The 21480-nt window shown below is 45.5% G+C and overlaps 1 protein-coding gene across 1 annotated transcript in view; it reads right to left on the reverse strand.

Moving 5' to 3' along the window:
- The window catches only part of LOC140409398 (collagen alpha-1(XXV) chain-like), a 595770-nt gene that overhangs the window by 572824 nt on the left and 1466 nt on the right, over positions 1-21480 (reverse strand). The window lies entirely within an intron of this gene.

The raw sequence follows: 21480 nt of genomic DNA on the forward strand, positions 1-21480 counted from the left end.
CTGGTAAGCCGGCCGTGGCCCTCTGGCTCCAGGCCTTCCAGAGGACAAGAGCATCAAAGGCCACAAGGCACGGAAAGCAGCTGGATTCCTCCATCTCTGATGTGCATCCTGGGAACAAACCTAGACGTAGCACTAGACCGCAGAGGATCAAGAAGAGTGAGGATAAAAGCAAATTACTACGGATGCTGGAATCTGAAACGAAAGAGAAAATGCTGGAAAATCTCAGCAGGGAGAGATCTCTCCCTACAGGTGCTGCCAGACCTGCTGAGATTTTTCAGCATTTTCTCTTTCGTCGTCGAAGAAGTATGAGGAGCACTGAGTGGGCACTGGCAGAGTCACTATCTGTAACTAGGGGGAATGGAACTGCGTCACATTAAAATGTTCACCAGTAAAACATTCACACCTGATACTTGTGAAGCCTCTGCCAATTTAATCTTCACAGCGGGCCTGCCTGCACCTCCATCCCCTGTTCCTCCCGCTCCCCCTGCCACCCCCCTCCCCCCAACAGTGATCCAAGATCAAAAACCCCCGATGCAGACTCCGTCTTGTGGATGGATATGAGCGCGCTGTCAGCAGAATGAGAAGAGTCAGTCTTCTTCAGATCCTGAGGAACACCAGAGCTTTCCTCACAGAGGGCACTCTCCTGCCTTGTGTAGTGACCCGCTGGCAATGCCAACACAGGCCTATCACCATGCAGTGATGTTACATAGACCCTTGGAATGGGACAGAGTGGTCGGGGAGAGGGGAGTGTGATGGGGGTAGGGGGAATGGGGGCACTGTTGAGCTGACGGACACAGCCTAATATCCGGACAATCTGGAGAAGCTGAGGGCCTCCCTGTCCCTTCTGGCACGTCAGCCCCTTCCACCACCTGTGCCCCATCCTCCATTTCCTCGACACGCTCATCCTGCGGGCCCTCCTGGTCTTCTCCTCAGACGAGGCTGCATGTCCTTCCGTCTCCCCCGCCTCATCCACCATGTCGCCCCACTGCTGTGCCAGATTGTGGTGGGCACCACAATGTGGGAGACACTCTGGGGGCTGTACTGTAGAGCCCCACCAGAGTGGTCCAAGCATCGGAACCACATATTGAGCAACCCGATCCATGGCTCAATGACAGCCCGTATGGCAATGTGGGCCTCATTGTATCAAGTCTCCATCTTGATCTCAGGCTAACGCACTGGTGTCATCAACCATGACCTCAGCGGGTATCCCTTGTCCCCAACGAGCCAACCCACCATCCTGGGGTGGCCCTTGAAGACACTGGGTATCTCCAAGTACCCCAGCATGTAGCTGTCATGCACTCTCGCAGGATAGTGTGTACATACGTACATGATCCTCAGGTAGCGGTCACACATGTTTTGAACATTCAGAGAGTGGAACCCCTTCCTGTTAATATAGGGCACTCCCTGATGCCCTGGTGTCTGCAGGGTGACATGTGTGCCATCAATGGCCCCCTGGACCTGGGGCATCCCAGCAGTGGCGGGGAATCCTGCAATCTGATCATTTTAGAGGGCCTACTCCAGACCGAAGGTGATATAGTCGGATGCCCGGGCATACAGATCTCCGTCACCTCCTGGATGCATCACTGGGATGACATCTGCAAAATGCCACACAGGCCCCCAATCAAGCCTTGGGATGACAAGGTGGTGTAAACATTTTGAGCTGCACTGACCTTCACAGCCACTGGGAGCTGCTCCACGGCGGAAATGGCACAAGTGCTCCAATGTCTCTCTGTTGAGTTGCAGTCCTCTGTGGGATATACCACCCGGCAGCTCATGAAAGACCCAACGACTCTTGTACACACTGGCATGTCGTTGACCTCCCCTTCTGGCCCCCTCCTCAGCCTGATGGGGGGCCAAGTCTTCAGGGTGTGCGGCAACCCCCTGCACATGTGGTGCCACTTCCAGCCTGCGTTGGCCTTGCAGCCTTCTTTGGCATCTCCCTGTCCAGGCTGTGACAAGGAGAGTGAGGACAGCCTCCAAAGGATCAACTCCAGCAAACATTTTTGTTTCTGGACGGAATTGGAGAAGGGGAGAGACCAACAATCAATTAGTCTTCTATCCCGGGATCCTCATATCTCCTAAGCCTCCCGACCCTTACAATGACTGTCCTTTCTTCTCTCAGTGCCATCCCGTGAGCCTCACTCTCCACACTCACTCCCGGCCAGATCAGACACCCCTAGACCCCGACCTCTGACAAAAACATTAACAAGGTTGTGTTCAACTGTCCTCCGCTTATCCACACACTTACTCTTTGGCTGCAAGAAGGTTCTCATTGGTGAAGCCCTGCTTTTTAGTGTTTGAGTGTTGGCATCTGCCTCAACGATGCTGATGTTCCTAGAGTACAGGCACACTGTTCAGGCATCAACCGTTGCAGGACATCGAGTCCACTAATCAACCTCTCAGACAGGGCAGCTGTTCCTTTGAGGAGGCACTTGAGAGTCCAGTAGCGTGAAGTGCTCTGACAACTAACAAGGCTAATCCGTCCTTAGAGGAGGCTGCTGGAGGCTGCTCACTGTTGAAGGGGGTGAAATTGACTTTCAGGAGAGGAGCTTCAGCATGGCTCTGTCTTGGAAAGACAGATAAGCTGCAGCTGTGATTGCCCCTATTTATGGAACTCCACAATATTTAACGATGGCTTGAAGGCTTCACAAATGCAAAGCCCCACCCCTGACCCCCTCAAGCCCCCAAAGAATCCCAACCCCTGAATGCAACCCCCCCACCCTGTGCCGAGCACTGGAGCAGCAGTTCCGGTGCCCTTGAGCAGCATCTGGTAACTGAAATGGCTACTCACCGCCTCACTTCACCTCAATAGACAGTGCGTCAGGTATCCGTTTTTGTAGAGGAGTACTAAACGACGGCCACATGATTTCTTGCCGGAGAGTCTGGTGTCACCCAGGAGGCGGCTGCAATCTCGCTAATGCGATTGAAATGCAAATTAGGCTTATTCAGCTTCTTGCCATTTTTGGACGAGATCCAGAGCTTACCATCGGGAGTGGGCCCGGGTGAATTGCAAAATGGTTTGTGCCTGGTGCTGATCTCAATTTGGGCCTCTCCCGCGATTCATTCTGTACGTCTGGATTGGCACCGGGTGCAACGCAGCGGGAATATCATACTCACTGTGCTGTTAGGTTTACAATATAAGGTTTGTGCCCGCCTGTGACAAGGGCATGTTTGTGCCAGTGACAGACAGGATTGGTATATCTAGAAGCTGCAAGACAGGTTCTTCCCATTAATTATAAAAATGCAACTCCTGCCAATGTAACATGGCTGCCAATAGAGCTTCTGTGCATGCGCACTTGACCGCACATAGACAGAAATCCACCCTAGGTACCTGCGAGTGAGATATTGTGGGGAATGATAAACTTTAGCATGCTTAAAAACTAGCAGGAGTAAATGACGCATCTTTGATGTCACGATAGTTTGTTCCATTCTGCATTTATCTTTCATGGGTTTACACTTCGACTTAATTTTTTTGAGTCAGTTCATTTTCAGTGAATTATGGGTTTCTATTGGAGAAACATTTTTCACATGATTCCAAGTTAAATGACAATTTGAAATAAATTTCAGTTATGGAGTAATGGAATAATGGACAATTTCGATAAATTTAAATAATGGAGTAATGCTTTCTGATTTTTAGGTGTTTACGTTATTCTATCACATGTTGTTTTTATTGGCATTGTTGTGCTAACCACATCAATTTTGGGGTACAGGGTTTTCATTTAGATTTTGTATTGTCTTTAAATTGTTTTCGAAGCACCAGCAACTTGGTGCTGCCAGCACTGCAATATTTCCCGTTCCAAGGCCAGTGACGATTGTGCATGCACCTTGCTGCACACCGACCCCTCTAAAGATGGCCACCGTGAAGACAACTGCACATGCACAGCGTCAGCAGCAAACACAGCCTAATTATAACATGTGTTCAATATATAGGAGGCTAGTTTGTTTTGCTGATTCAGAGGAAGTAAATATCGCTGTCACAGCCAGGATTTATTGCCCATCCCTAATTGTTCCCGAGAAGGTAATGGTGGAACATCCTTTCTGAACTGCAACAATCCACATGATGAAGGCACTTCTACAATGTTGTTGGGGTGAGGCGAGTTACAGGATCTGACCTAGCAACGATGACAGAATGGCAATGTATTTCCCAGACGGTGTGTGACTTGGAAGGGAACTTGAAGGTGGTGGCACACCCATGCATCTCCTGCCTCTGTCTTTCACGGTGGTTGCACTCATGGGTTTTGGAGGTGCTTTTTCAGAGCAGTGATGAGTTGCTGCAGTGCATGTTAAAGATGGTACACACCACTGCCATTGTGCACCAGTGGCGAAGAGGGTGAATGTTTAAGGTGGTGGATTGGCTGCCAATGAAACCAGCTTTGTCCTGGTTAATGTTCAGTTTCTTCATGGTTGGAGCTGCACTCATCCAGGCAGACAGAGAGTATCCCATCACAATACTGACTTGTGTCTTGCATGTGGTGGAAAGGGAGCCTTAATATGAGTCATTACCACAGAACACCCAGTTCATGACCTGGCCTTTTAACCACAGCATTAATATGGTTTACTCTAAAACATTAACTCTGTTTCTCTTTCCATATGCTGCCACACGCAAGACACAAGTCTTGTTTTCATTTCGACTGAAATGATTGAAAAGGGAACATTTGCAGATTCTATAACCAGCAGCTGATCAGCAAGTCTCACTTGAATGTGCAGAATCCTGAGTTACCCGAGGCATGGGGTCTTTCTCCTTTGCCTTGGAGACCTTGAGCAACTGCTGTTTAGTACTGGTCTCCACAAATGGAATGGCACTCATGGGGGTCTCCCAGGGGATCAGAAACCCCCTAGGTGCATTATCCCACTCTCCAGTTGCTCCGTTTGGAGCTGTAAAGACTTAATTACCTGCAATGATTTGCATTCAAAGTATCGTCTTTGACTTTGTCCATATAAATGTTTCTGGAACCTACCTCTTCATTCACCTGAGGAAGGAGCTGTGCTCCGAAAGTTAGTGTTTCAAAACAAATCTGTTGGACTTTAACCTGGAGTTGTAAGACCTCTTACTGTGCTCACCCCAGTTCAACGCCGGCATCGCCACATCATGGCATATAATAAGCCTGATCTGTGCCAGCAGCAGAGTCTTCCAATTGTGGGACTTGTGTCTGCTTGGCTGCATTCTCAGTTACGAAAATTGGATGGATTACCATTGATGGAGGGATAATAGAAAATCTTAGCAAATTTGGATTCAGAAACAATAAGAAGCTGTTGGTATATTAATATACCGAATTTCAATAAAAAGCATTTATTATGGCTCAGTGAGAAGAACTTTGCCTTACTTCACCTCAATGTTACATGCTAGACTCAGGAAGATGGTGCCCCTTTAATATTAATGAAAGAGCTCATTATTGCAATTATCCTTAACTTTACTGCAACAGTGCAGACAATCGGCAGTTGGCTCAGTGACAGAACATAATAATGTCCTTAAATTATAACTTGCTGCTCAGTATCCACATGAGACTCAATATATTTTTAATCTTTCCCATTTTATGTACAGTCTGGGACAAACAGGAAGAATAGTCACATAGGAAAAACAAATCAAGCAGACACACCCATTACAAGTACAGTACCAACCAAACATTTCCAAATCTACTATTTATTTCCAGTACATAAGTGTACCAAACATTTCTGCACTGAAATAAATAAATCAGCCATTTCATTCTTTGTCATGTGAGGACTCAGCCCTAAGACATCAGCGCGTAACATGATAAAATATTAAACAGCCATGATTATTAAAGAGTAAATTGTATTCCCAACTGCTGCCTTTCTTGGTGCTTTGATTAAGTTTCCTATTTAACTGTTTTGTCTATTAATCTTAACTGTCATTATTCATTTAAGGTTAAAAAAAAAAGTTTTGCTCTGCTATGGATAACAAACAAGGGAAACAAAGTTTAATAACATAAACTAAATAATTAATAGTTCACAGTTGGTTGATTGATCTGGAACAAAGGGCTGGATTCCCCGATCCCCGCTGATGCGAAAATCGGGGGCGACGCTGCTTTCACAATACTCCGACCCCTGAAAAGCGGTGTACTCTAGAGGTACGCCAATGCCTCAGGCCATTTCCTGAGGCCCGCCCCACAATGCTCCATCCCCAACAGGCCGAGTTCCCGACGGCGTGGGACACGTGTGGTCTCACCCGTTATGAGCTCAGCGTGGCGGCTACGGACTCAGTCCAGCGGCGTCACAGTCAGGGGAGGGCTGATCCACAGGCAGGAGGGGCTTTATTCAGGGTTGGTTGAAGGGGGGGACTATTTTTGTGGTCCGGATCTGCGGGCTGCATCCGCCATGAAGCATGGCTCGGCCACTGCAGGCTGCCGCCCTGCGCATGCGCGGCCATTCAGCCGACAATGCTCCGGGACGCATCAGCAGCTAGAGCTGGGATCTCTATACTGCCTGGTTGCTAGCCACCCCCGCACCCCCCCCCCCCTCCCCGGAGCAGGGAATCGGTGTCCTGGCATAAAATACCACCGTTTTCAAGCCGGCGTGGAGACTTGGGCCGGGATTCTCACGCAATTGGTGGGACAGCCCGACGCCAGCGCCAAGAGCGGCGCGAACCACTCCGGCATCAGGCCGCGCAAAGGTTGCGGAAAACTCCGCACATCCGGGGGATAGGCCGGTGCCGGCAGGGTTGGCGCCACGCTGTGGGCCGACGCGAGTTGCCGCATGCGCAGAGCCGCCGCCGTGTTTCCTGCGCATGCGCAGGACGTTTCTTCTCCGCGCTGGCCATGGCGGAGCCTTACAGAGGCTCATGCCGCCCACCGGCGATTCTCTGACCCGGCGGGGTGTTGGAGAATCCCGCCCTTTGTCTCCCAAACTGAGAATCCAGCCCATAATTACTTGCCATATGACATGCCCTATATAGATCAGCGAATCTCCTGCTCAGTATAGAGTTGAAGCTCCTATGTATCTCAGTCACAAAGCAGGATAATCAGTTGAGAAATAACTTTTCAGTTAAAAGCAAAGACTCATTTTAAGAGCACCTCTGTTAAGATCAATTTAGATACAATATTAAAATAAAGGATTGCTAAGTTGTTGTAGAAAATTATCATTACAATTCGCAATTGAATTGCCGGGCAGCACGGTAGCACAAGTGACGCGCACTATGGCTTCACAACGACAGGATCCCAGGTTCGATTCCCCGCAGGGGAATCCTCGCACTGTCTGTGCGGAGTCTGCACGTTCTTCCCGCGTCTGCGTGGGTTTCCTCCAGGTGCTCTGGTTTTCTCCCACGGTCCAAAGACGTGCAGGTTAGGTGGATTGGCCATGATAAATTGCCCTTAGTGTCCAAAAAGGTTAGGAGAGGTTATTGGGTTACTGGGACAGGGTGGAAGTGAGGGCTTAAGTGGGTCGGTGCAGACTCGATGGGCCGAATGGCCTCCTTCTGCACTGTATGTTCTATATTCTATGAAATACTGGATTTTATGTCAGTCATGTCCTTCTGGTTTTGTTATGATTCCATAAATAAGTTTAGAAATATCGCTGAATCATATGAATAGCGCAACAGTGTGATATTTGAACCTTTAATAATGAACGGTGGAATTGAAATGGTGTGTTTTGATGCTGAGGTTAAATCAGGTCTATTGCATTGAACAGTGGGCTCCAACGTTTCTCCATTATACAAATTCTTGGAAGATCTGTCACGTTTATTCCAGTTTAAATAATTTTCTCTGCAAATTCACAATTGTTCATAATTGGATCTCAATTCTGAAAAGGGATCTCTATTCTGCAATGGCCATCTAAATAGGTTTTAATATCTCTGTAACAGTATTTAAAATCTCTGAAACAGCCCTGCTGATGTGCTACGATGCTATATAATGATGTAATGCGATGATACCATACATGGTATAGTTTAATATATAGCCCAATACAATACAGTAAAGTACAGTGCAACAAAACAAAGGAGGCTTGTAAGAATACAAGGAGAGGGGAAAGGTCCAGTTAGTCATTGCCACTAAATGATATCATGCATTCCAATGCATGAATTATAGGCAGCACCCCAAGTTGCAGTGTTGTTGACTTACTAACTGATAATATATTGTGGCTACGCCAAGGCATAGCATGTTTATATTTCATTGCTCATTGCTTTGACACCACTTGTTGAGATACAGTTAAAGCCATGTGAACACCCAAAGGACATTACCCAAATTGACATTACCCTGCCCTCCAGGCAGGGGGGCACAGGAATTTCTTTACCCAAAGGGGTAAAGAAAAGTTTTAATAACCTCAGGAACTCTGTCAAGACAAGATAAGTTAATGAGTCTTTGAGCTGGATTCTCTGGAGATTAAGTGCGTCTTCCAGCGGGGACTCGCTCCTTGTGTCCGCTGGTGCCAGGAGGTGCAATTCCTTCATTTTTCCATGCAAATTTATGCATTGTGAGGAGCTCATGAGATTCTGTTTGAATCCCGGTAATGGGCTGCCGCTTAATGCAAAGGTCTGGCGGCTGGCCCCTCCACCATATTTATTTCTAATCCTATTTATTTTTCCAAGGTGACATCGGAGCGTTGCGACACTCTGCGAGTTCTCCCCGACAGATAATCTTCCTACATCTTTTATAATCGTTATTATAGTATGTTCTATGTATTCACATATGGAGTGATCTGCCAGGACTTTAAGCAGAACAATATTTTTCACTCTACCTCAATACAATAAATAAATCAAATCAACAATGCAAACTCCCCCGCCCTTCACTAACCAAGTAGGGGCATCCTTCCGCCCCCACCACGGGAATAATGGGTCACCCCCTCCCAACAGCATGCACGCATGAGGGTGACCCGACCCCCACTCTTCCCAATCATACCCTCTTTAGAGACTCCTGCCTGAAAAAGAGCAGTCCAGGCAGCGGAGTGAAAAATTACTGCTTTTTCACTTACCATTTCTTAACATCGGCTGTCTCAGACAAATGTGTTTAAAGCAACATATGTTACACTTGTCAGAGGCTTCCTTGAAAGCCAAGTGCACTTCAAAGGGCTTGAAATCCCTCAACAGCCTTTGAAATGTAAATTTCCATTCAATTTCACACAGCAATACTTTGCATTAGCCAGTGACTGGCAGTTTTATTACTCAAAAGTCGACTTCTTGACGGGTTGATCTTTCCCTTCATGCTTGAATACATCTACGTTACCCTGCTTTGATGCAAACCATGATGTTTATAAACACTCTTGCTATAATTGACAGCTACTCACACATCAAGAGCAACTAAGTGCTTTTATCTGTGGAAAAAGAGGAAGTCATAGCGCTTAGCTTCCCTAAGCTGTTCTTCAGCTTTTAGGGAGGGTCTCTGGGCGGGAGGGTGGGAGGAGAGGTCTCTGATGGGGGGCGGGGAGGGGGGGGTCTCTGAAGGAGGTGCCTGATACAGCTGTTGAGGGAGTCTGATGGCGGGATCTGAGGGGGGGGGTGCAAGGGGGTGACCAGGCAGGGGGGCACAGGAATTTCATTTTGGGGGAGAGGGGTCTCTTCTGATGGACTTTGGGGCACATCTCCATTGTACACTGATGCCCTTGACCCACCGCAAATGGGTCAATTCCCACTGACGTAACTCTCGGCTTAGATGACTAGAGCATCATGGAGGGGCGCTGGAGAACTGGGCTTCCAGCCTGTTAATCGGATGCAAATAGGTGCAAATAACCCATTTGCATGATGCTGGTGGAAAGGTTATGTAGCTCGCTGCGAGTGGGCGACTGGAGAATTGGAACGGGAATGGAGCCCGTCGCTGATCCCACTTTTCAGCTGATGCTTGATCCTCCACCAGATTGGGAAAGTCGTTACTGGCAGGGGACAATGAAATATCCACCCCTTTCTCTCTGACAGGTGGGTGGGCAAAGTACGCGTACAACAAAGTGTTTCCTCTCAATTTGTCAAACCATATCTGAGATAAGGCCACAGAAAACAGCTCTTTCCCTGCTCAAGTATTGTATGGCCATCCTCCATTAGGGCAAGGAATTACATCAAAGTTCCAATTTTAATTGAAAGCAACCTAGCTACAGAATACATGGCCACTCAATAATACGTATGATGGCCAAATATTTGCCATTATGCAAGTACTTAATCAGCTTACAATATCTCAAAACTGTTTCTCTGTTTGACAAGTTGCCAAATGGGGCCTAGTTTTTATCAGTTACCTGGTGTGTAGACACCCATCGTAATGCCCTGGTCTACATGAAAAGAAAAGGTTTTCCTTTGGTTAATGTCTAACAACAAAGCACTATTATATACAACAGCAGCTGTCATCATGCCAATGGCAATGATGCTTTAATCGTGCAGCAATCTGTGGGCTGTAATGTTTGAAGAAACAGCGCTAGGTAGATGGTTGCTATGAGAACAGTGCTATCACCTGCTGATGCCACAGAGAATCAGCTGAAGAATACTTTTGTTTGGATGCCACAGTGTCTGCTCACTGTTCCTCATTTACCACCTGCACCTTTAAACAAAATGAATTGTGGAGATTTGTCACAACAATTAAGTGTGTACAAAGGCTTAATACTTGAAGTGCTACCTCACTGAAATATAATGGTTTCTAACCTTGGTTTTTTGCCAATACTTGGTAGTCCACATTCATAACATTTAAAAAACTCTTTATCCATTCATAGGATGTGGGTGTTCCTGCCCAATCTAGCTGTCCTTGAGAAGATGATGGTGAGTCGCTGCCTTGAACTGCTGAAGAGCATGTTGTGTTGGTACATCCATAGTGCTGTAAGGAAGAGACTTCCAGACCCAGTGACAGTGAAACAACAGGATATAGGACTGAGCCAAAACCATGTGTGACTTGAAAGGAAACTTGGTGGTGGTGGTGGTGTGTGTGCTGCCTCTTCTTGGTGATAGAAGTTGTTGGTTTGGAAGGTGTTCATGAAGGAACCTTGGAAAGTTGCTGTAGTACATCTTATAAATGGTGCATCCGTGGTGGAGTGAGTGAATGTTTAAAGTGGTAGAAGGGATGCCGATCAAACGGGCTGCTTTGTGCTAGATGGTTTTGGCCTTGAGTATTGTTGGAGGTGCATCCATGTAAGCCAGTAGAGTGTATTCCATCACACTCCTGACTTGTGCCTAGTAGATGGTGGAAAGATTTTTAGGAGATGAGTTATTTACTGCAGAATCTCCAGCTCTAACCTTGTCTTGGCTCATAGATACATAGAACATACAGTGCAGAAGGAGGTCATTCAGCCCATCGAGTCTGCACCGACCCACTTAAGCCCTCACTTCCACCCTATCCCCATAACCCAATAACCCCTCCTAACATTTTTGCACACTAAGGGCAATTTAGCATGGCCAATCCACCTAACCTGCACGTCTTTGGACTGTGGGAGGAAACCGGAGCACCCGGAGGGAACCCACGCACACACGGGGAGAACGTGCAGACTCCGCACAGACAGTGATCCAGTGGAGAATCGAACCTGGGACCCTGGCACTGTGAAGCCACAGTGCTAGCCACATGTGCTACCGTGCTGCTCTCTTAGCCACAGTATTCTGGTCAATGTTCACCCCTAGAATTTTGATGGTTGAGGATACAATGATAATGTCATTAAACATCAAGGAGAGAAGGTCATTTATGAAGAATCTGAAGATGTTTGCCCCAATACACTACCAAACCTCTGGGATTCAGCTCTTTTGTCCAGTGGCCTTGGTGGAACCCAAAATGGACATAAGTGCGCAGGTTATTGCCGGGTAGGTGGTGGCAACACCTCCATAACTTTGCTAATGGTTGAGAGGAGACTGACGATTGGGGGGATTGGGGATGGGAGGGGGAGCAGTAATTGGTCAGTTTAGATTTGTCTTACGTTTTGAGGACAGGACATTTTTGGATAAATTTCCACTTTGCCAAGTATATGCCAGGTTTGTAGCCACGTTGGTAAAGCTTGGTTAGCAGTGAACTAGTTCTCAAACACTAAGTCTTCAGCCCTATAGCCAGAATGTTGTCAAGGCCTTTGCTGTATCCAGTACCTTCAGCCATTTATTGATATCATATGGAGTGAATTGAAATGGCTGAAGGTTGTCATCTGTGATGCTGGAGTTCTAGGGAGGAGGCTGAGATGGATCATCCACTTGGCACTTCCAGTTGAAGCTGGTAGCAAATTCTTCAGCCTTTCCTTTTGCACTGATGTGCTGAGGATGGAAATGTTTGTGGAGCCTCCTCTGGTTAATTGTTTGATTGTCCACCCCCATTCATGCATGGATGGAGTAAGACTACTGAATGTGGGATGAATTGTAGGATTGCTTAGTCCTGTCTACAGGATGCTACTACTGATGTAGACAGTGCAATGATGGCACCTCATTTTTAGGTATACTTGATGCACTGTTATTAAACCATGGTTGGTCCCCTGGCTTGATAGTAATGGTGGAGTGGGGGGATACACCATGCCATGAGGTTACAAATTGTGGTTGAATACTATTCTGATGCTGCTGTTGGCCCGCAGCGTTTCATAGATATCCAGTTTTGAACTGCCAGATTTGTTCCGAATCTATCCCATTTACCACAGTGATAAATGATTGAAGATGCTGTCAACAGTGGAATCCAGCAGCACTTACACAGCAATAATCTGCCTACTGATGTTCAGTTTGGGTTCCACCAAGAACATGAGATTCCTGACCTCATTATGGGATAGGCCCGAATGTGGACAAAAGCTGGTGAGCTGAGTGTGACCACCAAAGCAACATTTGATCGAGTATGGCATCAAAGAGGCCAATCATCTCAGCCCCAGAACATTGCTACAGAGTTTTTCAGGGTAGTGTCCTCGGTCTAACCATCTTCAGCTGCTTCATTAATGACCTTTCCTCCATCATAAGGTCAGAAGTTGGTGTGTTCGCTGATGATTGCACAGTTTTCAGTCCACGTCATGACTTCTCATATGATGCAGCAGCACCAGTCCATATTCAGTCCATATTCAGCAAAACCTGGGCAATGTCCAGGCTTAGGCAGGCAAGCAAGTGGTAAGTAATATTCATGCCACACTATTACCATTTCCAAAAAAGAATCTAACCATTTGTATTTGACAATCAAGGCATCGCCATTGCTGAATACCTCAACATTGTGTTACCATTGACCAGAAACATAATTGGACAAGCCATATAAATATTGCATCTACAAGGCGGTTTGGAATTTTATGGTGACTTCTCAGCCCCTAGAATAGAATAAAATCATAGAATCACTACAGTGCAGAAGGAGGCTATTTGACCCATCGAGTCTGCACCGACCCTCTGAAAGAGCACCATATCTAGACACATGCTCCACCCTATCCCCATAACCCAATGATCCTTTTTTGGACACTAAGGGGCAATTTATCATGCCCAATCCACCTAACCTGCACATCTTTGGACTGTGGGAGGAAACTGGAGCATCCAGAGGAAACTCACACAGACACTGAGAGAACGTGCAAACTCCATACAGACAGTCACCCAAGGCCGGAATTGAACCTGGGTCCCTGGTGCTGTGATGCAGCTGTGCTAACCACAGTGCTACCGTGCCACCCTATAATGCGTTCTCATATAATCACTACAGTGCAGAGGTGGTCATTTGGCCCATCGAATCTGCACCGATACATTCCACCCTATATCCTGAATCCCGTAACGTAACCTATACATCCCTGGACAGTACGGGGCAATTTATCATGGCCAATCCACCTTGCATGCACATGTTTAGACTGTGGGAGAAAATGGACCACTCAGAGGAAACCCATGCAGACACGGGGTGAATGTACAAACTCTAAACAGACAGTCACCCAAGACCAGAATTGAACCCGGGTCCCTGGTGCTGTGAGGCAGCTGTGCTAACCACTATGCCACCGTGCCATCCTGTTGACCTCCCAAAGCCTGTCCTCCGTCTACAGGACACAAGTCGAAGTGTGATGAAATGCTCTCCACTTACCTGGATGAGTACGGCTCCAACAGCACAATAAACCTGACACCATCCAAGACAAAGTAGCTGCTTGATGGCACCCCATCTACCGCCATAAGCATTCACTCACTCTGCCATTGAATAACAGTGGCAGCAGTGTGCCCCATCTACAAGATGCACTGCAGCAACTCACAAATGTTCCTTCGACAACACCTTCCAAACATAGCACTTCTACCATCTAGAAGGACAAGGGCAGAAGATATTTTGGAATACCACCAAGTTCACTTGAAAACAACACACCATCCTGCTCAGAACAAAATTGGCATTCCTTCAGTGTCGCTGGGTCAAAAAGTTAGAACTCCCTTCCTAATAGCACTGAGTGTACCTGCAATAGATGTACTGCAGCGGTTCAAGAGGCAGCTTACTTCAATTTTCACAAGGGAATTAGGGATGGGCAATTAATGCTGGATTAACCAATGATATTCACATACCATAAAAGAAAAAAGAAAATGCCGCACAACACGATGGACGAATCTGAGTGTGAAGATGAGAGATCATCTCCATAAGGACTGTACATTGGCCATACCTACCAATACTGTCATGGACAGATGTATCTGCGACCAGTGGATTGGTGAGGACAAAGTCACATGTGTTTTCCCTCCCACTCAGTCAGTAGTGTTGGTACTTATTGGCTCTTTTTGATAAGCATTGAAGTCTCCCACCCAGACTACATTCTCTGCCCTTGTTACCCTTCCTGCTTCTTCCAAGTGGTGTCCAACATGGAGTACTGATTCACCGGTTGAGGCATCATGATCAGCAGCAGGTGGTTTGCTTGCCCATTTGACTAGTGGGATGTGGAGTCAATGTTGCAGTCACCCAGGGCAACTACCTCCTGACTCTGTGCCACTGAACATCAACTCTGGTGATTCTGTCCTGCCGGTGGGAGAGGATTTCCACTCACATGGTGTGTAAGGTAGGATTCGGTGAATATGACTATATTATGCTGTTATTTGACCGGACTGTTTCCTGTTGATTCTAAGAGGCACGGTAGAATAGACCGCGGCTGGGATTCTCTGGGGCGTATGGTCCAAAATCAATTTGTGCCAGGTGTCAAACCAGTCGCGAATCTCCTGGTTCACCCCACCAACCAGAACTGGTTTCCTGGACCTACCCGCCTCAACCTGGTGGGACCATGCAAATAGCTCATTACATCTCATTGATAGGCAGGACACCCGATTCACTTGCCAGCTGGCATGCTCCAGCCGCCTCCTACCAGCCCCCTGGGTCCTGCAGCGTAAATTGGTGCAAGTCTTGAGGAACGTGGGCCTGGTGGCTTGCAGTCTGAGGGGTGGAAAGGTGGCATATTCCCTCCTGCAAATGATTCCAGGGTGCCAAGAGAGCTCCTTCGTGGGAGGTGGAGGTCAGGGGGGCTTAAACTGAGCTGGAGGGACTCAGGCCAGGAGTCTTTTTCTGGGATGGGGCTCATTTGGCTTCCTTCTGCATACTTTAAACCCCTTAAACCATCGCGATCGCCTACCCCACTTACTGTTTTTTCATCGCCTACCCCACTTCCTGTGGAGTAGTTGATGGCGTTTATCAAGGAGGGTGTTTCGGCAGCATCGGAAAGAGATACAAGACGACTGGGCCAGTGCAACTGAGGAAGCAGTAGCTGCTTTTCTTTTTTTAAATATTTAGAGTACCCAATTCATTTTTCCCAATTAAGGGGCAATTTAGCGTGGCCAATCCACCTACCCTGCACATCTTTGGGTTGTGGAGGGCGGAACCCATGCAAACACGGGGTGAATGTGCAAACTCCACAGGGACAGTGACCCAGGGCCTGGATCGAACCTGGGACCTCGGCGCCGTGAGGCAACAGCGGTAACCTCTGCGCCACCATGCTACCCCTCAGTAACCCTCTTCGTGGGGCGGCATGGTAGCACAGTGGTTAGCACTGTTGCCTCACAGCACCAGAGTCGCAAGTTCAATTCGAGCCTCAGGTGACTGTCTGTGTGGAGTTTGCGCGTTCTCCCCATGTCTGCGTGGATTTCCTCCAGGTGCTCCGGTTTCCTCCCACAGACCAAAGGTGTGCAGGTTAGGTTAATTGGCCATGCTAAATTTTCCAAACATTAGGTCGGGTTACGGGGCTCGGAGAGGGGGATTGGGCCTTGGTGCTTTATCGGGGCAAGGGCTGGTGCAGACTCGATGGGCCAAATGGCCTCCTTCTGCACTGTAGGGATTTTATGATTCTATGAAACAGTCGGTCAGTATGTAAATATTAAGTTTTCTAGTAAAAGTGATTACAGCCAAATGCGTAAACCCACTAAACAGTCACTCAGAATCTCACAAATACACATCTCTCATAATAAAATGAAAGTGGGGCGGCATGGTGGTGCCTAACGATCCTGGCCCCAGGTCACTGTTCATGTGGAGTTTGTACATTCTTCCCGTGTCTGCATGGGTCTTACCCCCACAAACCACGAAGATGTGCAGATGAGGTGGATTGGCCACACTAAATTTCCCCTTAATTGGAAATTAAAATTAAAATTAAATGAAAGTGATCCCACCTGTACCCGAAACGCTTTTAAAAGTCTTCAGTACGCCAAGTTTAAAAGACTGAGATGAATGTAAAAGTAATCCCTTTAAAGTGGTGGGAAACTTTGAAGTGGTTTCCATTGCCCTTTGAAGTGTAGAAGCCTGTGTATGCCAGAAGACTGAAAGCTTTGAACTGCATTCTTTACAATCAGTTTCATGCCCCATTGCTTGCTAAAAGCTTTTTGATTGACACATTGAGGCAGTCTCAAAGGGGAGATTCAGTTGTTTATTTATATACCCCTGTAGGGATCAATTAACTCAGGGGAGCAGGTGTTTTCCTAACTGTATGTTTTTTGAGGCTGCCTCTTCATTCTCAAGTGCTTCCTTTGAAGAGCAGGGGCTGCCTCGACACTTCCTTCCCACCCCTCAGACTGCAATGTGCCCGGTTGGCACTGCCAAGGGGTGAGGCTTTGCTGCTGGCGGGAACACTTTGTCACGGATTGGGAGAATTGCAGCCTATGCCTATATTCCCAGGAGTTTCAAGAATGAGAGGTGATCTACAAAAAATTGGAAAGGAACTTGACAGGGTAAATGCTGAGAAAATGTTTCCCCTGGCTGTGGAATCTAGAACACAGGGTCACTGTCTCAGAATAAGAGCCTAATTACTGAATAAGCATCAGTGAATCAAAAGCTTTTATCAAATCACGTGGTTGTAGATTGAACAGATGTCGGATGGAGTTTTTCTTCAGATTCAAGTGGGACTTAAAGTTACTACAACTAACTGCAAATTTTCTTTGAACAATCAAAACTGAATTCTTATGTCACAGCTTCTTTATTTTCAGCCAGACACACGTCATCTAATTCTCGCAGTTTCATTGCTGTCGATACAGCAATTGGTGTTGCTTCATTCCATAGAATAGAAGATAGAGGCCAGTCATTTTGTTGTATAATTTTAAATTTTACCTATTGCCCTCACTAAAAGCTATGATTTGAAAATTGATACATCACGTCATCAAAGTTGGGATCTTGTATGCAAGATCGAGGGCACTGTAAACTTTTACTTCAATGCATTGCACATAGTTTTAAGCTGAAACAGATGAACCCTTATCGAACTCTAGACTAACCGGTTCTGTAATACAGAGAAATGAATGTAATATATTTCATCCATATCAGTAAAACCTATGCATCAAAGTTTCCAGACAATATAACGTTTATTTTAATTGGCAACTTTTCCCTAATGAGCATTTACTTCTCAAAGCACATGCCGTACTGATTGCTGGGAAACACATCAGTCACTAGGCGGAACAGACAAATCATTACTGTAGGCGATTTCTAAAGATGCTTCCATTTTCCAAAGAGCTCCACATAACTGGCAACTAGCAAGACAGAAGCAGCTTTAATTCTGTGAGTAATTGTAGGCTATTCAGGAAAAGTGATTTATTAATAATTTCCTGCATCATTCATTCACACAAAATTGGGTACCTTTATAATTCTGCAATAAATCAAAAGTATGACAGCTGCTCATTTTTAATCTGTATGGAAAGAGCAGCTGCCTCGAGTGACAAACGGATGTCAATACCAACAGTTAATGTTTCAGTCTTGTGTTCGAAGACTGCCTATCTCTATAAACTTCAGGCAATAAGGCTTAAAGTAGATTTAATGCCCTGCTTATACTGCACTGTAACACCACTCTCAGCACTGAATCCCAGTTATACTGATTGCATTTTTGTTGAATTATTAAATAAGTCAAAACTCACTGCTTCAGGCATCAACCATAAAATACTGATGCCCAACTGTTAGTTACTTTAAAAGATTAGCATCCACATTTTATCCCTTGTTGTCATTACTCGCAACTTCCTTGTTTTACTATTTTATCTATATAACGTCTCTGTAGACAATAGCTGCCACCATCTGAATGCTCTCATGGTAGTTTCCAGTGCATTTACACCTAATATTGTTATTTAGTTACTGATGCTTATTAACTTAAATCCAAATTCAGAGTAAAATATCCTTCCATCTGATCATGGCTTAAGGTCGGCTGAGAAACAACATGATTCAGATCAGATGGTTGTATACACTCTAATTTTATTTCCTGCTCACTTATCGCTGAAAAAAAGCTGCATTGCACAAATCAGGCTGGTAATTTGACATTGCCTGGTGTTTGAACAAGCTCAAGGCTGGGTTCAGTGTAACTAATAAAATATTGCACTTAAATGGACTCAACTTGATCTGAAATGAACAAAACTCCTCGCCATAAATTGAGAGCCTGTGCTAAATGATTTTTAAGTCTTCACCACTGCATTTAACCTGTCAGTTTTCCACTAAAATGATTTGATTTGTAATACCCATTACACCATGGATGCGCTATCAGATAGTAAATGGTCTTCTTCCTCTGTGCCTTGTCAAAACAAATACAATTAATCTACAATTCATGGGTAAACCTGAAAAAAAATGTAGATTTCAAGAAAGACACACAGCATAGTAGAAGAGCTATGCCAAGGACGGTACAACAGATGTTATATTGGGAAAAGTCAAAGAAATGAAAAAGATCACTGTGTATGTATGTGTGACATAGAAACATTTTTTTTGCAAGCTCAGAAGTGGTCACAATTCTTCTGAGCATATCTCACGGTTAGAGTAAGGGATTTGGCACTCTGGTATAGGGATTTTGCACAATTTTGCAGTCATATTGTGCTTTCTGAATGTAACAAATTATTTGTTACAAAAAATCATGAGACTGTTGCACATTCTGATCATATGCTCCTTATTATATCTTATAACTCTACTTGGTACGTCTCATGAACATTAGGTTTTCATGATAATGTAACACAATTTCGAATGGAATGAAGAAGTAGAAAATTGCAACATGTCTTGTTAGGACAGTATTCAATTATGCAAATAGACTCGCTATTTTCAGTAGGGGAAACAAAAAATGGATGGTAATCTCCACAACAATCATATAAAGCCCCATCTAAAGAATCATTACAAAATGAATCAGGAAACTCACCAATTACTTATCTCCAATCATTCATACAATTCTTTATAATGCAATTGACTCAGTGTTTGATCCTCACAATACTCTGCAATTGTTATCATTTGTTCATTATTGAATTTTGCAAAACTTAACATAAAAATATTTAAAGTAGGTTTAACTGTAATTTTCAACCTATGTATTTCAACTCAACAAACTTGGGACATTCCAAGTTTGTGTTCAATGTCATTAATTCAGGTATGTACTGCATCCCAAATGAATGGTCAGAAACTAATTTGCAATGCACACCTGAATTTCCAATAAATAGTTCTGGTGGGCAAGGTGCTTTACCATGAATGTAAAACAGCCCTTTAGAGCTATTTTGTTTGCCAGTTTACATGGATTGCAACAAAAAATTGCATTTATACAGCACATTTAGCCCAGTAAAACATACCCTGTTGCTTCACAGGGATGTAATCAGACAAGGAAAGTTGTAAAGTGGGAGAGACAGTTGGCATGGTGGAATTCCAGTCCTTAGGACCTAGGTGCCTGAAAGCTAATGGTGAAGCAAAGGTGCTAAGGAATGCACAAGAGGTCAGAACACTGCAATATTGGCAGGTTGTAGGGTTGGAAGAGATTAGAGATAGAGATGGGTAAGGCCACAGAAGGATTTGAACACCAGGATGAGAATTTAAAATTTGAACCATTAGTGGATCGGGAGCAACTGTAGGTCAGTGATCAAAGAACTGAAGGGTGAGCAGAGCTTGATGGAGGTTACAACACAGTTGCAGAATTTTGGATGAGTTTGAGTTCGTAGAAGAGAGGGGATTGGCTAAACAGCATGGGAATAATCCAACAAAAGAAAATGGACTTGAGACAATGGCCAGGGAATGGAATAGAATCAGTAGTGAGGAAACAAAGTTGGGACCAGGGATGAAGATAATGGCTTTGAACATGCCACAGCTTAATTTGAACAAATTACAGCACAGTCAGGACTGGATGTCAGGCAAATATGCTAATAAAACACAGGTGGTGCAGGGGTTGAAAGATATACCGGTAAAGTAGAACTGAAAATGTTCTGCATACTTGTGGGATCTGATGTCATGCTTCAGATGATGTTAACAAGGGACAGTCTGCAGGCGAGAAATTAAAAGGGCCAAGGATATCCTTGGTGGACTTCAAAGGCGTTGGTCCAGGGTTATGATAATTCATTGTAGGAGATTCTCGGGCTACGACAGGATAGGTAAAAATGGACTTGGATTGTAGCAATCCTATTCGACTGAGGGGGGTTAAGGCTGCAGATGGGTCAAGAGGACAAAATGGAATTGTTTACCATGGTGACTGTCACATTGAATGTGATTTGTTACTTTAACAAGGGTTGTGCCATTGCTGTGACAGGGTCAGAAACGTGATTCAAACATGGAGTTGAGAAAAGGAATGGCACCAATTTGGGAGCTAACAACATGTTTGCAGACTTTGGAAAGAAAAGGGAAGTTGAAGATGAGTGGGGAGATGTAAGGTAGAGTGGAATCGTGGGGGAGGGGGTTCTGAGAAGGGAGTGATTACGGTAGATTTAAAAGGGAGAGGGGCAGTGTCTGGGGAGAGATAAGTCATTTACATCGTCAGCTAGCATGGGGGCCAGGAAAGGAAGTTTGAGTGGTCAGCAGTTTCATTGGAATTGGGTCTAAGGTGCAGTAAATGGATCTCATGGACAAGATGAACCTGTAAGGGGATGAAGAGAGGGAACAGAGTAAAAGAAGCTGAAGGAGGTTCCTTAAGGATGTTTGGCTTTGTGGATAAGGGAAAGGAAGATAATGACCAGATGCTACTAACGAAAGGTCTCAATCTGAATATGAAGGCCCACAAGATCCTCACACTTTCTGAAGGTGATGGAGCAGGGAATGGGCACGGGAGCAGAGAAATTAAACTGTGTTGACTTTGCATTCCAGGGCCAGTCTGGAGCAGTGAACAGATCTGACAGAGAGCAGTGCCTGACAGTTCTTCGTGTGGCCCATCCATCTAGCCAGCATTGTGGGTGAACAGCTCAACCAGCTGTTTGCCAGGTGCATCCTAGTCTGCACCCCTGTGTTAAAGCAAGTGACG

Source organism: Scyliorhinus torazame, chromosome 3, assembly GCF_047496885.1.
Source record: "Scyliorhinus torazame isolate Kashiwa2021f chromosome 3, sScyTor2.1, whole genome shotgun sequence".
Lineage (NCBI taxonomy): Eukaryota > Metazoa > Chordata > Chondrichthyes > Carcharhiniformes > Scyliorhinidae > Scyliorhinus > Scyliorhinus torazame.